Below are 15,824 nucleotides of genomic sequence, written 5' to 3'. Positions count from 1 at the left end.
ATTAAAATGTTAAAATTAGGGGTGCCAGGATGGCTCAGTGGGTTAAGCCTCTGCCTTCAGCTCAAGTCATGATCTCAGGGTCCTGGAATCAAGCCCCACAGTGGGCTCTCTGCTCTGCAGGGAGCCTGCTTCCCCCTCTCTCTCTGCCTACCTCTCTGCCTATTTGTGATCTCTCTGTTAAATAAATAAAATCTTAAAAAAAATAAAGTTAAAATTATTGCATTGTCAAGCAACCCAAAATCTTTTTTAATCCATGATGTAATTAACAATAGTCACCTGAATCCTAAGTGCCCATAAAGTTGTCCAAAGCTTGAATCATGAAGGTGTTGGGTCCCCCCAAAATTGGGTACCCCAATAATGGGTCCGTTTTTAAAGGAGCAAGACTGATACAAAGCGAAGGTCAAGCAAAACTTTATTTCGCGCCAAGCATCAGGAATCAGACCAACTGTCAAACAGACCGGTTGGGGCCGCCACTACACGGAGGACGACCCCTCCCTGCTTTCCAGACTACCTTTTATAGAGCAAAGGCCATGTGGTTGGGCCTGGCCACACACAGGTGGCCAATGAGATTGTAACACACACAGGAAACTCCACAGTGATGCTAGGTGACCAATTGAATTACAATTTACCCTAGTAGACATTTGAACCAGCCTATCACCTAGTTCAGAATTGGCGCCCCAAAGGTGCCCAAAGGGCGGGGCCCATACTCCTTGTTAGCTAGGAGACAGTATGCACCGCCACAGATTGAATACCTCCACCTGGCCTGACCCACCCTTGTATTTGGACTTTGTTACCTGGGACTGGTTTCCCGGACTTGCTTTTAAGTAAGTTCCTGGGGGTGGGGGGGGCAACGTCAATTTAAGTTTTACAACAAAATGGCAGTTCAACCAGGGTGAGGCTGCTCTGGCTGAATAGGCCCTTACAAGGAAGAGTTCCCTAGGTAGAGAAACAGTAGTTGACAGTTGTACCTAGCTGTACAAGGACATTCCTACAAAATGACTTCAAATACCTACAGCAGGTAAGAGCTCCCAAAGCAGAGATGGGCTCAGGTGCAGGTGAGAAGGGGTAAGGAAAGGAATTCTTAGTAACATATTAGGATCTTAGTAACATGATAAGAGGGGTCTTAGCAACATGTTAGGATCCCTAAAGTAATTACTTTCAGAGTTGAGTGTAAACAGGGGTTGGGGATGGGTTGGTGGATTTGAGAATTAATTGTGCCTCTCCCCTGAGAAGCCATAGTAATTATCCACATGTCCAGGTGTGGACATTATAAGAAGGAATCCTAACGAGAAGAGATTGGCAGTTTCTTGGAGCTCTCTGTCCCTCTATCTCTGTCTCACACACACCCACCAAACAGCTGCTTACAATTCTGGAATAAGTATAGCCTCTCAAGATGACTTTTTGAAAGAAACAGTGTTCACTTGAGTGTGTAAATTCTAACAAGTTTGTTAGTGTAATTTCTATACTAGTCACACTGCATGAATGCAAAAGTTAATTATATTTTTTATTGATTTTATTCAAAGAACTCAACTGTGGCAGGAATTCCTGAATGAGGTGTCCTATGCAAAGTTGGTATCTTGTGGCAGAGGTAACAAATATAAATAACTATGAAGTGATACCTGTGATATGATGAAGCGAAAGTCAGAGATACTACTCTTGAGACGTGGCCTTTTGCAGACAAGCACTAAGAGAACGTTTACGCTTTGGCATGTGCTTTAGGAGTTTAAAAGGTTGAGAGTTTATAATCAACGGTTTGTTTAAAGGTGCTTTTATGGTTTCATTATTACTCCTGACTTCAAATATGACCATATTTATTTACCAAAGTGTTTCAATTCCTCTTCAAATACAAAAGGACCATTGAAAATGTCTGGGTGGAATTTCACAAACATAAGGAATTCTTCAGACAAGGCATGAGTCCAAGCCTTAATCCAGTCTGGCCCCAGATACCAATGCTTAGATGTTCTTTTATCAAAGTAGGTAACAATGAGCAGTTATTCGCTGTAAAACTAGAGACTGAGTGAGGGGAGTTTGAAAATATGGAGATAAGTAGTCCCCTTTTGGAGATGATCCAGTTATGCTGAGGCCAGCATTTCCTGTAATTTTGCAACATACTTTTTATGTTTAGCTCCCCGACTCTACTGTGGTTAAGAATCTCATTACCTGCTAACCTATGGGAACAAGATAATCTGACTCTTTGGCATCAGTGCATTCACTACCTCATCTTAGGCCTTTAGGACTTGGGTGCTGGTCCTTTGTGTGGAATGAGACTTGTCAGAGCAGATGGTCCCAGACTAAGAAAACTTCAGTTGAAGAGCTCAGTAGCCTCTCTGAAATATAACAGAACCAGAGAGTCTTAAAGAAATTCTGAGATTACCTTCAGTTTGAGTATTTTTAAGTCATTTAATGGCTAACGAAAAGGATATTCCAAATTATTCATGGCTGAAACACTTCTGAAAGGGTCTATCTAGTTTGAGGGGACAGAGGTCAGTGCAGTGATGCAACATCTGAAATCCCCTAACAGATTCCAAGGATCTGTCCATATTAGCCTGTATTGCAATTTAGTTATATGTTGATCTATGACAGCAGTTTGAGTATCTTTTTGATCTGCAAAAATATTTGGTTATGATGGCAATTTGAATAGATAGTTGATCTTAACCTTTTTATGTATTTCTTTATTATGAATTAAGCCTGCTCACCCATAAAATATACCATCAAATGAGAGAAACATGAATGAAAGAATGGGCAACACATGTAGTAGTTTAAATTTTTACTGAGAATATTACATTAATTTGATGTAGGTCATTATCGTTGCTCATAATGGCCGACACTTTGAGCTACCAGTCAACTTTCTGGATTCTGAAATACCCTTGGTCTGAATCATAAGTTCACCTGTAACCACATTCACTAGAGAAGATTTACACGCAAACAAGTGAGAATATTTCCAGAAAACCTATTTTGTGACTGCTTTTTTTCAGTTTCTCTTTATGTGGAAAGGTGATAGAAGTCTTTATTTATTTGGAGAACTAGGTGTAATGAAACAAAATGGAATCTTAGGCAGTGACATTATCTTCCTGGCTGGCAAACACTCTGTGACTTTTAAGGCCCTCTTTCATTTGCTTCTGTTTGCATGCTTTATTTCCAGCTAACACAGCTTTTCTGAAATGCCAGCATTGGCTTTCTGTTTTCTGGTGTTGTGTTTAAGCAAGCTCAACTTACATGGGGGCCAACAAAAGTAATGCCATGTTTTTGGAGAATTCCAGGAGTTCAGTTCTCTAAGTGAAGTTGGAGATAGTGAAATGGGTTTTTTAATAACACTAAAATTTCTGATCCTTCTGAACCAATTATCTTCTCAGGGAGAAAACTATTTTATGACCAACAAACATGTATCAGGGGCTAATATATACAGATCTTCCTTGATTTACAGTGGGGTTGCGTTCCAATAAACCCATTATAAGTTGAAAATATCTTAAGTTGAAAATACTTTGAATACTACTGCACATCATAGCTTAGCCTCACCTACCTTAACTGTGCTCAGAACACTTACATGTGCCCACAGTTGGTGAAACCAAGCCTATTTTATAATAAAGTCCTGAATATCTCATGTAATTTACTGAACTATATTGAGAGAGAAAAATAGAATGGTTGTATGGGGACAGAATGTGTGTAAGTATATTGGTTGTTACCCTCCTGATTGCAAGGCTGACTGGGATGCTATTGCCCAGTGTCATAAGAGCTCAAACTGTCCATCGATAGTCCGGAATAAGATCCAAACTTAAAATTCGTTCTACTGAATGCATATCGCTTTTGAACTATCATAAAGTCAGAAAATTGTTAAGTCAAAAAAAAAAAAAAAAAAAGAAAATTGTTAAGTCAAATCATTATAAGTTAGGGACCATCTGGAATGACTGGATTAGAGCATGTAAGTAGTGCAACGCATCATGATCAATATGATTAGAAAGACAGCTCAGAGCAAAAATTTTTTTGGTGTCTTAAATCTGTAATGTGATTTAGACTTGAATGACTGTGACTGAAACTATATCTCTGATTTCATTCTGTTTCTTAAAGGCCAGGGGGCCTCTTGAAGGGAGGTCTGCGAGAGAATAAAATACTTGCAAAAGACAAAAGTTTGATCCTTTTTTTTTTAGGTTTTTTTTTTTTTCATTTTTTTTTAACATATAATGTATTATTAGCCCCAGGGTACAGATCTCTGAATCGCCAGGTTTACACACTTCACAGTACTCACCATGGCACATACCCTCCCCAATGATCCTTCTTAAAACCTGAGATTGTGACAAATAAGAGGTGTCTTGCATATAGTCAGCATTCAGTTAAATATTCATTGAATATTTGAGCAGAAGTGGACCCTTCATCCTTCATGAATGATGAAGAACTATTTTTAATTTTTTAGCAACTTGAGATCACAAGATGGAAGAGAGAGGAACTCCACTTCTGCATGGAGTAGGAAATTAATAAGGGTCTTTGCTCACAGTTAAGATAAACCTTTTCTCTTTCCTTAGTCTGTGGGACTCCTGGGGAAACCTCAAAGAAGGAAGCCTGTTGACAGCTTAATTGGAAAGCAAGAGCTGATTTTAATTTGATCTTTTTCTCTGAATGAGCGTCACAATTTCCAGAGCTTTGTTAAACTTAGCAATATTAAAAAATTTTTAAATAAAAATGTCTAAAGAGAGGGATTCTTTCTTTTCACTCACCAGGAGCGTTGTTTCACTGAGTATCTCTCAATTGCCTGACTACTCAGATGAGTTTAGCCACTGAGAAAAGGACACATGTATTGAATACCAGATACCTACTTTGGGTTCATGTAGTCACTAAAAATATATTGAGCATCTACTAAGCGGGAAACACTGGGGATATAAAGATGAGTAAAATAGAAATGATCCCTACCCTCATAATGCCAAAAATCTAGTAAAAGGAAGTGGGTAAGTAAATAATTACAATGTGATGTGTAAGTGCTATGACAGAAATAAGATCTCAGTCTTTGTGGTTGGCAGAGAGCACATAGGAGGGGTACTGAATCAAACTTGAGAGGTCAGAGAAGGTTCTTTAGATGAAAGTGATAACAATCAGGGACCTGAAAGAAGGGGGAGGTAACCAAGGATGAAGGAGGGTGGCAGATGAGGGCAGTGGGGAGAGGATTCCCAGCAGAGGAAACAGCTTAGCCTGTTCAGAGTCTCAGCACAAATAGAGAGCCGCACATATTTGAGGAACTGAAGTTGAATGTGGCCGAGTGGAGAATAAAAGGAGGGAAATGGCAAGAGAAGAAGCCTAGACACAGGCTGGAGACATATCCAACAGCTTTTGCAAGAAAGCCAAGATATTAAGCTTTATACTAATGGCCACAAGGAATCAGGGAATGCCAAGGGCAGATCTGCACTTTTGAAAGATCACTCGGGGGTCCCCTGGGTGGCTCAGATGGTTAAGCATCTGCCTTCAGCTAGGGACATGATCCCAGGGTCCTGGGATCGAGCCCCACATCAGGCTCCCTGCTCAGCAGGAAGCCTGCTTCTCCCTCTCCCACTCCTCCTTCTTGTGTTCCCTCTCTCACTGTCTCTCTCTGTCAAATAAGTAAATCTTTAAAAAAAAAAAAAAGAAAGAAAGAAAAATCACTCAGCTGTACTGCAGAGAATGGGTGTGCACGACTGGAAAGCAGAGCTTAAGTTGTAGAATAGCCCAAGGGAGAGATGGTGGGGAACTGCATGAGGGAAGTAACATTGAGAATGGAGAGAAGTGGATGGATCTGAAACATATTTAACACATTTAAGAGTAAACTTGGCAAGACTTTATGATTGATTAAAGAAGACCCATGACTGTTTTGGACAATTAGATGGATGGTTGTTTATTTACTGAACTGGACTAACAGAAGAGCAGGTCTGGGGGTGGGGATGAAGGTAGTTTGAGATCACTATAATACATCCATGATGCTGCTCTGTTGCTTGTTGAATGTATGGCTCTGAAGCCCCAAAATGAGATCCACCTTGGAGATGGTAATGAAGATTTGGGGATCACCAGCCTGAGGTCCTATAAGTGAATGAAACTTCCCAGGAAGTCGTGACCTAGACAGACAGGAAGATTAACATCTATGGAGTAAAGAAAAAAAAAAAAAAATAACAAGGACTGAGAAAGAGATGTCATTGGGAAAAAAAGACAAAGCCAGGAGAGATAAGTGATGTGGAAGCTAAGAGAAGAGAACGCATTAAGGAGTGATGGTCTACAGAGTCACATTACTGAGGAGCAAAGCAAGTTGGGGACTGAGAAATATCCATTGATTTGGCTACAAGGAAGGTGTTGGTGACCTTGACAACAGTATTTTTGTGGAGTGGTGGGAGCAGAAACCATGCTCTGGAAGTTTGAGAAGATCCTGGAAAAGTCAAGTAGTTTGACTGTGGAGAGGAGGAGTTGGGGAGGGTGTTAGAGAGGGAAGAGGGAGGAGAGGGAAGCAGGGAAGAAGAGAAAACTGGACAGGAATGCAAGGCTGAAGGAAGGTTTTTATGTGTTTGTTTTGCAAATGAGAACTACTTGAGGATGCTTGAAACTGAAAAGGAGCCAGGGGAATAAGGAAGGAAGATAATGGACAGTAGTAGGGTAGTCTCTTAGTAGGATGGAAGAGACTGGGTCCTTAGCAAGGGAAAGAATTAGCCTTCAGAAGCTAATCTCACTGTAAATGGTGGAAAGGAAAAAAAATGGGTGTGGATATGGATAATCTAGGAAGTGGGTCATGGGGGGGATAGTCCCTATCTAATGGGTTTTTGTATTTTCCTTCTGAAATAAGGAGAGACCCAACTGCTGAGAGGAAACGGGAGAAGGAAGAGAGAAAAGTTCGAAGAGAACAAATGAGATCTGAAGTGGTTACTGGAGAAAACTGGACACACTGCTAAGCAGCACAGGTGAGGTGGGAGAAGGTACTAGGTATTGGCTGTGATCTCTTAGTCATTTGACCATTAGCATTTAGAAACCCCAGGATTGGTATGGGGGAAGAAGTTAGAATGATCATGATGCAACTTTGTTATATTCATTAGATTAGGTTACAAGTGACAGAAAAGCCCAAGTAACGTAAACATAAGAGATTCACTGCTCTCTTACACAAAAATCCAGCTAGACTAATAAGGCCAAAGTAGAGCACCAAGGTGTCAAGAACCAAGACTCTTTCTAGCTCCTAGTTTTACTGTCCTCAGGATTTGACTTACACATCCTGGTCCAGCAGTTTCTTCAATTCCTTCCTTTTTGTTTGTGTTCCAGTAAGCAGGAAGGAAGGAAGGATCAGGAGAAGCCCATATGCTACGCATACTTAAATCCATTGGCCATAGAACATGAGACATCTAGTTGCAAGGGACACTGACAAATAGACATTATAGGTGGCCCTGTGCCCAGTTACATTTTAAATTAAAGGCTTGAACCCAGACCATAGCAGATACTAATAGGGTTTATCAAGGTAGGTACAACAGAACGGGGGTGGGAAGAAGAGATATGCAGAGTCTGGGCAGATGCAAAATTTTTCAAAAATTAATCTCTGTTCTCTTGGACTGGGGGTTGGGAGTAATCAGAATGATTCTAGCATTTTGTTAGGGTAGCCCAATGAGGTTTGTATGAACTCCACTGTGTGGAAGAAGACTCAAGTCTCACTCAACAAATTGAAGCTCGCAGGGCTCAGTCCTGGTGAGTCTGACTCCCGTGCCCAAATTCTTTCCATTACTTCCATGCTGCTCTTTGATGCCAAAGGGATAGACGTGTCCAGCATGGGGACAAATACCCCTCATCAATCCTTTCCACGCCTCAATCCAGGATGGCAAGCAAGACTGGGTCAGTAGGATTATTTTCCCTATAGAAGTGATGGCCTACCTACTGAATGTATGGTATGTGTTTGGGGTACAAAGCACAGACGGCATAGGCAAGCTGGAGAGGCAAGATGGACAGCTTACAAAACATCAGTGCCAATGAAAGGAACAACCACAAGGTGCACAGAGAAGATTCCTGGCAAGATAAAAAGTATTTCATGTCAATTGTCAAGCATTCACTATCAGATTTTGTGTATCTGCCCTTTTTGGTTTATTTATTTATTTTTTTGTAATCTCTACACCCAATACAGGGCTCAAACTCACAACTCTGAGACCAGGAATTGTATGGTCTACCTACTGAATCAGCCAGGTGCCCCTGCATTTTTTTTTTTTAATTTCAGAATCTGTTCTTTTTCCCATTTTAATTTATTTTTGAAAGTTAATGCTTATGCCTGACACAAATGCAAAAGGTACAAAAAGTATACAGTAAAAAAATATGTCTTTCTCCCTCTTCTGTGTCCCAGTTAACTTCCCTGGAGGCATCCAATGTGGACAGTCAACCCTTGCCCTCTTTTTTCCTTTCTCCCCATCTCCCCATTTTGGGTGAGGTACATCAAGCTGAGCTTTCCTCATTCAGTAAAAAGAAACAGACTTTCTTAATGTAGCAATCTTGAAATGTATGCACTAAAAATCAGATATGCCAATAAAATAAAACATTTATTGTCTATAATGACTTCCTGCTAAAAAGCTCCCATTCCTCATGTGAGTGGAAAGAACCTGATGTTGCTGATTAAGCATAGCTCAGTCCCTTTAGATTTAAAACAGTCTATCTTGGCAAACCCTCAGTCCTTCCTCAGTATTTGTCCTTCATCCCCAGGCTTCTCTTCTGCAGGAGAGCTGCAGGGAAAGTCTGTCTGCCAATATCCAGGCCTTCCCAGCTTCCTCTGGTGAGGAGATTGTTCTCGCCAGGCTTTGGGCCTACACCAGATCCACATTCTACCAACAGCTACAGTCCCTGCCACAGCCTGCAGGGGTAATGACTCTCGCACCTTCTTGGCCCAAAGCCAGGCCTCCTCCAGCCCATTCATCCTGTTAGCCTTTGCCATTCTCTCCTACAGAAAACACACAGGCCTAGAACTGGAAGCACGGTCATAAGGCTTCTTGTTACCTAACCACAGCATATCCACTTTTGTGTAGTCGGCTGGTTCCAAATGGGAAGCTGGGTACACATCTCTTCAGCTTTAGGACTCTGCCACCACTCGCCTAGGGCAAGCCTGAGCTTATACCCTCTGAATCTTTCAACTTCCTGCCTGCTGCTTAAACTTGATCTTTTTTTCCTTTCATGGGAAAATGACTCTGACATCATATCCTGTGTTCTTCCTGGCACTATCTGCGATCTGCTCAGGGGCAGTTCTCCAAGCTCTGCCTCATTGATAGATAAAGTTACATTTTTTTTTCCCCTCTCAACACAGTCTGGCCTTTGCTAGTCAAAAGCAGTTGATTTCAAACTATTGTCTTGCCCGGATTTTTTAAAAATCCTACTTTGAAACTCAAAGCTAAATGATGACTTACCCATTCTTGGCTGTTTTTTTTTTTTTTTTCTCTCTCTCTCTCTCTCTCACTCGCTCTCTGTAACTCAATGCATGCCATTGACTCAATGGGTGGGGGAGCCATGTGGACAAGGGTTTACTAGGAAGGCAACATAAGTTGGTTGGATATCTCACAAATGCTATTTCCATAACGTCAGCATAAGGTTTCCGGTGCTGGTCAAAGTGGTAACTTCCTTCCATAGCCAAACTACTTGACTTTGTCCGTGTGATAAATGCTACTAAGTTTGCATATTAGGAAATGGGTACACCTACTTTATGGTGTTGTAAGTGAACATGACCAAAAGTGAACTAGTGATTCCACCACAGTCCACCCCATTATGCCAGTACAAACCTGAGTCATCTGGCTTCCTTTCTCTTCCACACCCCACAGTTAATCCACCTGGTATTTGGGGCCACTAAGGGGAAGGGGAGACGTTCTCATCTTCACAGAAGCACTGTATGGGCCAGCATGTCCTCTTTACTGAAACCCTAGGCCAAGCCACCAGCTCCTGCAATTGTCTCCTCCCAGCCATTGTCTCCCCATTTCTGTGTTTAATTCCTACAATCCATTCTCCACAAAGCCCCAGACGTATCTTTTTCACATATCAGTTAGATTGTATCAACTTCCCAGCTTTCCTGCTTTTTTAAAAATTTTTTATTTTTTATAAACATATATTTTTGTCCCCAGGGGTACAGGTCTGTGAATCGCCAGGTTTACACACTTCACAGCACTCACCATAGCACAAACCCTCCCCAATGTCCATAACCCCACCCCCCTCTTTCAACCCCCCTCCCCCCAGCAACCCTCAGTTTGTTTTGTGAGATTAAGAGACACTTATTAAGAGTCACTCCCAATCCCATCTTATTTCATTTATTCTTCTCCTACCCGCGTAACCGCCCCCCCATGTTGCATCTCCACTTCTTCATATCAGGGAGATCATATGATAGTTGTCTTTCTCCAATTGACTTGTTTCACTAAGCATGATACCCTCTAATTCCATCCACATCATCACAAATGGCAAGATTTCATTTCTTTTGATGGCTGCATAGTATTCCATTGTGTATATATACCACATCTTCTTTATCCATTCATCTGTGAATGGACATTTAGGTTCTTTCCATAGTTTGGCTATTGTAGACATTGCTGCTATAAACATTCGGGTGCAGTGCCCCTTCGGATCACTACGTTTGTATCTTCAGGGTAAGTACCCAGTAGTGCAATTGCTGAGTCATAGGGTAGTTCTATTTTCAACATTTTGAGGAACCTCCATGCTGTTTTCCAGAGTGGTTGCACCAACTTGCATTCCCACCAATAGTATAGGAGGGTTCCCCTTTCTCCGCATCCTCGCCAGCATCTGTCATTTCCTGACTTATTAATTTTAGCCATTCTGACTGGTGTGAGGTGATATCTCATTGTGGTTTTGATTTGTATTTCCCTGATGCCGAGTGATATGGAGTACTTTTTCATGTGTCTGTTGGCCATCTGGATGTCTTCTTTGCAGAAATGTCTGTTCATGTCTTCTGCCCATTTCTTGATTGGATTATTTGTTCTTTGGGTGTTGAGTTTGCTAAGTTCTTTATAGATTTTGGACACTAGCCCTTTATCTGATATGTCGTTTGCAAATATCTTCTCCCATTCTGTCAGTTGTCTTTTGGTTTTGTTAACTGTTTCCTTTGCTGTGCAAAAGCTTTTGATCTTAATGAAATCCCAGTAGTTCATTTTTGCCCTTAATTCCCTTGCCTTTGGCAATGTTCCTAGGAAGATGTTGCTGCAGCTGAGGTCGAAGAGGTTGCTGCCTGTACTCTCCTCAAGGATTTTGATGGATTCCTTTCTCACATTGAGGTCCTTCATCCATTTTGAGTCTATTTTTGTGTGTGGTGTAAGGAAATGGTCCAATTTCATTTTTCTGCATATGGCTGTCCAGTTTTCCCAATACCATTTATTGAAGAGGCTGTCTTTTTTCCATTGGACATTCTTTCCTGCTTTGTCGAAGATTAGTTGACCATAGAGTTGAGGGTCTATTTCTGGGCTCTCTATTCTGTTCCATCGATGTATTTTTCTGTTTTTGTGCCAGTACCATGCTGTCTTGATGATGACAGCTTTGTAATAGAGCTTGAAGTCCAGAATTGTGATGCCACCAGCTTTGGTTTTCTTTTTCAGTATTCCTTTGGCTATTCGAGGTCTTTTCTTGTTCCATATAAATTTTAGGATTATTTGTTCCATTTCTTTGAAAAAAATGGATGGTACTTTGATAGGAATTGCATTAAATGTGTAGATTGCTTTAGGTAGCATAGACATTTTCACAATATTTGTTCTTCCAATCCAGGAGCATGGAACATTTTTCCATTTCTTTGTGTCTTCCTCAATTTCTTTCGTGAGTACTTTATAGTTTTCTGAGTACAGATTCTTAGCCTCTTTGGTTAGGTTTATTCCTAGGTATCTTATAGTTTTGGGTTCAATTGTAAATGGGATTGACTCCTTAACTTCTCTTTCTTCTGTCTTGTTGTTGGTGTAGAGAAATGCAACTGATTTCTGGGCATTGATTTTATATCCTGACACTTTACTGAATTCCTGTACAAGTTCTAGCAGCTTTGGAGTGGAGTCTTTTGGGTTTTCCACATATAGTATCATATCATCTGCGAAGAGTGATAGTTTGACTTCTTCTTTGCCGATTTGGATGCCTTTAATTTCCTTTTGTTGTCTGATTGCTGAGGCTAGGACTTCTAGTACTATGTTGAATAGCAGTGGTGATAATGGACATCCCTGCCGTGTTCCTGACCTTAGCGGAAAAGCTTTCAGTTTTTCTCCATTGAGAATGGTATTTGCGGTGGGTTTTTCATAGATGGCTTTGATAATATTGAACAGCTTTCCTGCTTTAAATCCTCCATAAATTTCCTGTGGGTCTTTGATCTAGTTGGGCTTCCCTCTTAAGTCTCATCTCCTCATCCCTTTCTAAGCTGTCCCTCTTGCTCTGCTCCAGCCCCACTGCCCATCTTTCTGCCCTCACATACACCAGGTTCATTTCTTTTGTTTGTTTGTTTGTTTGTTTGTTTTAGGATCTTATTTATTTGAGAGAGACAAAGAGAGCACAAGTGAAGAGTGGGGAGGGGCAAAAGGAAAAGAAGCAGACTCCCTGCTGAGCAAGGAGCCCCATGGGGGGCTCAATCCCAGGACCCTGGGATCAGGACGTGAGCCAAAGGCAGATGCTTAACTGACTGAGCCACCCAGGGACCCCACACCAGGTTCATTTCTACCCCAGATCCTTTGCACTTGCTTTTTCTTTGCTAGCAGAGCTCCTCCCTAGAAGGCCACACTACTGCCCTCTTCTCAGCCTTCAGGTCTCAACTCAGATGTCACCAAATAACCACATCCCCCCTCAGGTTCTATCTGCCATATTACCCTATTTAATCTTATTCATGGCACTTAGTTCCTGAAATTGTATTTATTTATTTACATGTTTATTATCTAGCTCCCTCTCCCTTGGAATGCAACCACCATGGACAGGGACTTGGTTTGCCTTCTTCAGTACCGTTATTTTTTGCAGCAACAGTGCCTGGCACATGGTAAACACTAAATATTAAGGGACTGAAACCAGCTAATTTCAACCAGAGGGGCAAAGAAGGAAGACAATATTTTTTGAACTTCACAAGCACTAGTGGATACCTTTTTATTAGTTTACCATTTAGAATAAATCATTCTACTAGTTTCCTTGTAAGGGAATCCTACGATTAATGTGGCTTTCTAGGGAGAAATGTGGCTGCAAGACAGAAGAGCATCTATATTTATGCCACAGAAAAGCAATTTTTTCAAATAATCAAGTCAGATCAAAGCATAAATTGTTAGCCTTATTTGCCAGGTACGAAATTTGAATGATTGCATGTGTGCTGGTGTGTGCTTAACCTGCTGCCAGCTGCTTACTATTTTAGGGTCTCTGACTGCTGAATGTTGTTGACTTGATTTCTTTCAAGTACGACTAAAGAGGCAGGGTTGATCAGAGGCAAGATGTGAAAAAAGAGGCAACATGGATGATTTTTTTTCAGCCACACTATGAAACAGTTACCAACAATCTTTAGGTATTTCTTGTACTTTCAAAACTGAACACAAGGCTCTCCTTGATATAGGCTATGAATTTGAAAAAGTGATATACTGGAAAATCTTGGAACAGCTGCATAGAACCGAAGCAGGGACTTTAAAGTGTGTCTCCAGGTGACACATGTTAGAACAAAGAAAGGAGAAAAATTAGGCTCCTCTTGGTCAAAATAGAGGAGGTCAAAATCCTTCTCCTACACTGGTGTCAAAGTCTGAAATGCCTACTTTTAGAGCTTCTGTTTTTATCCAGGGTTTTGCTTTTAAAATGCATGTATTCCTGGAAATAGAGGAGACTGATTCCTGAAGATATTGGAACTAATCAGATCCATGTTTCTTCCACGGGGAGAGATTATCTGTAAGAGAACCTGAAAGAGAAAGGCAGAAATGCACTGGAGGAGACTAGAAGCACCAAGTCTAGCTTTTCTGAACATAGAATGGACCCAGTACAGTACAGTAGTCATTGAACTACTTTGGAGGATAATATTGTGGGGAGAGTTTTTGAGAGTGAGTTTTGTCATGTGAGTTCATCTGAAAAAAAAGAATGGATTTTTTAGACTTTCAGTGTTGCTATGCAATATGAATTTTGATGGATTTTTTTCCTAGTTAAGGTCCCAACAGAAAACAGATGGCACACTTAAATTAGGATAATTTGAAGAGAGTTTCTTTTCAAAGAGACTATTTACAAAGGGCTGCAGGGGTGTAGTGGAAACCCATGGGATAGTCTAGGAAGTAGGAGTTAGAAGCCGCAGAGTGGCTGACACCCTTTAGCCCGAAAGGAGTGATTTTCAGAGCTTGGAAAGGGAGAGCTATTCAGAGTAGACCACAGTAAGAGGAGCAATGACCTTGACACAGCCAGCCAGAGGCAAACCGATTGGGAAAAAGCCAACAGATGAACACTTTGACCTTCTTCTTCTCCCTTCCTCTGGTCTTCCACCAGGGCTGCTCATTGGCCAAACCCAACTGGAGGCTAAAGGAAAAGGGGACACATTCCTACAGGGCCAGCCTCCCTGGGCAGAGAGGAAGGTAGGCCATGAAATAGTGGGTCTCAGGAGCAAGTGGAAGATACCCAGCATAATGATGCTTCTGTTCACTTGATAAGACGTTCTGAGAAAGAGCCAGCCAACATCCCTTTCCCACTCTAAGCTTTCAGAATGAAACTGCCGTGGGCTGTGGAGAGGAAAGAATGTGTCCTTAAAATCAGGTTTGGCGGGGCACCTGGGTGGCTCAGCAGTTAAACATCTGGCTTCGGCTCAGGTCATGATCCAAGGGTCGTGGGATCGAGCCCCGCATCAGGCTCCCTGCTCTGCGGGAAGCCTGCTTCTCCCTCTCCCACTCCCCCTGCTTGTGTTCCCTCTGGCTTTCTCTCTGTCAAATGAATAAAATTAAAAAAAAAAAAAAATCAGGTTTGGCGTTCTGTTTAATATCCCAGAACTATACCTAATTTCTGCATGAAGACTGTGTTTCTAACGGAAATTGTTAGTCCATGACATCAGAATGGCTGGAAAATTTAAGGGCCTACCAGAATTTTCATCCCAGAGCAGAGAAAGGTGACTTTGCTCTCCTCTTGGACTACCTGCTGACTTCATACATATGTAAAGTCACAGTGGGAACAAAAACAAGTACGGGCGCATTTCAGTTAGGTCAGAAATTTGTACTTATTCAACATACCAATCACATCACCTTTACCAACTTTTTCACTTTATAGGTCATGAAACCGCATTCCAGAGAGCTTGATTCCCACGCCCCATTTCAGCAAGCCATTTCACAGTCAAATCCCAACTAGAGGTAGGACTTAAGACATCTATAGGATATGCAGCTACAGGCTTCCATAGGCAGTTAGCACAGGGGAAAATTTCAAACAAGATCAAATACTTGTTTAGCTATCTTGGCTGTCTTTTGGGCTGCAGACATCATCCTTAGGTGGTGCAGTATATGGTGAGTAGGGAAGTCCCACTGGCTAGACCAGGCTTCCTTGTTACAATGATTTGGGGCTCTGCTCTGAGGTTTAGACCTTAGTTTTATAATTCAGAAACTCAACTCATCTGTTCACCTGAGAATAGTTAGGTCCTGATGAATTGATGCATTTGCCAATCTGGCTACAGGTTTCAGTCAAATGTCCATTGAATTACCCTGAGAAATGTTATTGTCGAAAAGGCAAGAGTGGTATCAGCTGGTCAACACTGTGTGGCTGAATTGTTTGGAGAAGGAATGTAGACAGATCAGACATTCACTTCCATTCTCAAGAAAGTAACTCAAATTATAAGTACCACTGATTGTGGGTCAAAAATAAAAATTCACATATAAATGACAACATATACTATTGATGAATTACTTTACTGATATGCCCTGCATTTT

General features: G+C 41.4%; 1 protein-coding gene across 1 annotated transcript in view; it reads left to right on the top strand.

Annotated features, from left to right (window-relative positions):
• Positions 1-7,173, top strand: part of LOC111148074 (pellino E3 ubiquitin protein ligase 1) — a 73,399-nt gene extending 66,226 nt beyond the window's left edge. The window contains exon 9 of the transcript XR_002640670.1: positions 6,788-7,173. The gene's annotated coding sequence lies outside the window, so the exon portion shown is untranslated. The remainder of the gene's footprint in view (positions 1-6,787) is intronic.
• Positions 7,174-15,824: the final 8,651 nt, after the last annotated feature.

Source organism: Enhydra lutris, unplaced genomic scaffold, assembly GCF_002288905.1.
Source record: "Enhydra lutris kenyoni isolate GAN:26980312 unplaced genomic scaffold, ASM228890v2 scaffoldscaffold18, whole genome shotgun sequence".
In the NCBI taxonomy this organism is placed as follows: Eukaryota; Metazoa; Chordata; class Mammalia; order Carnivora; family Mustelidae; genus Enhydra; species Enhydra lutris.
Note: the sequence above shows the minus strand (reverse complement) of the source record. Positions and strands in the feature narration are given on the sequence as shown.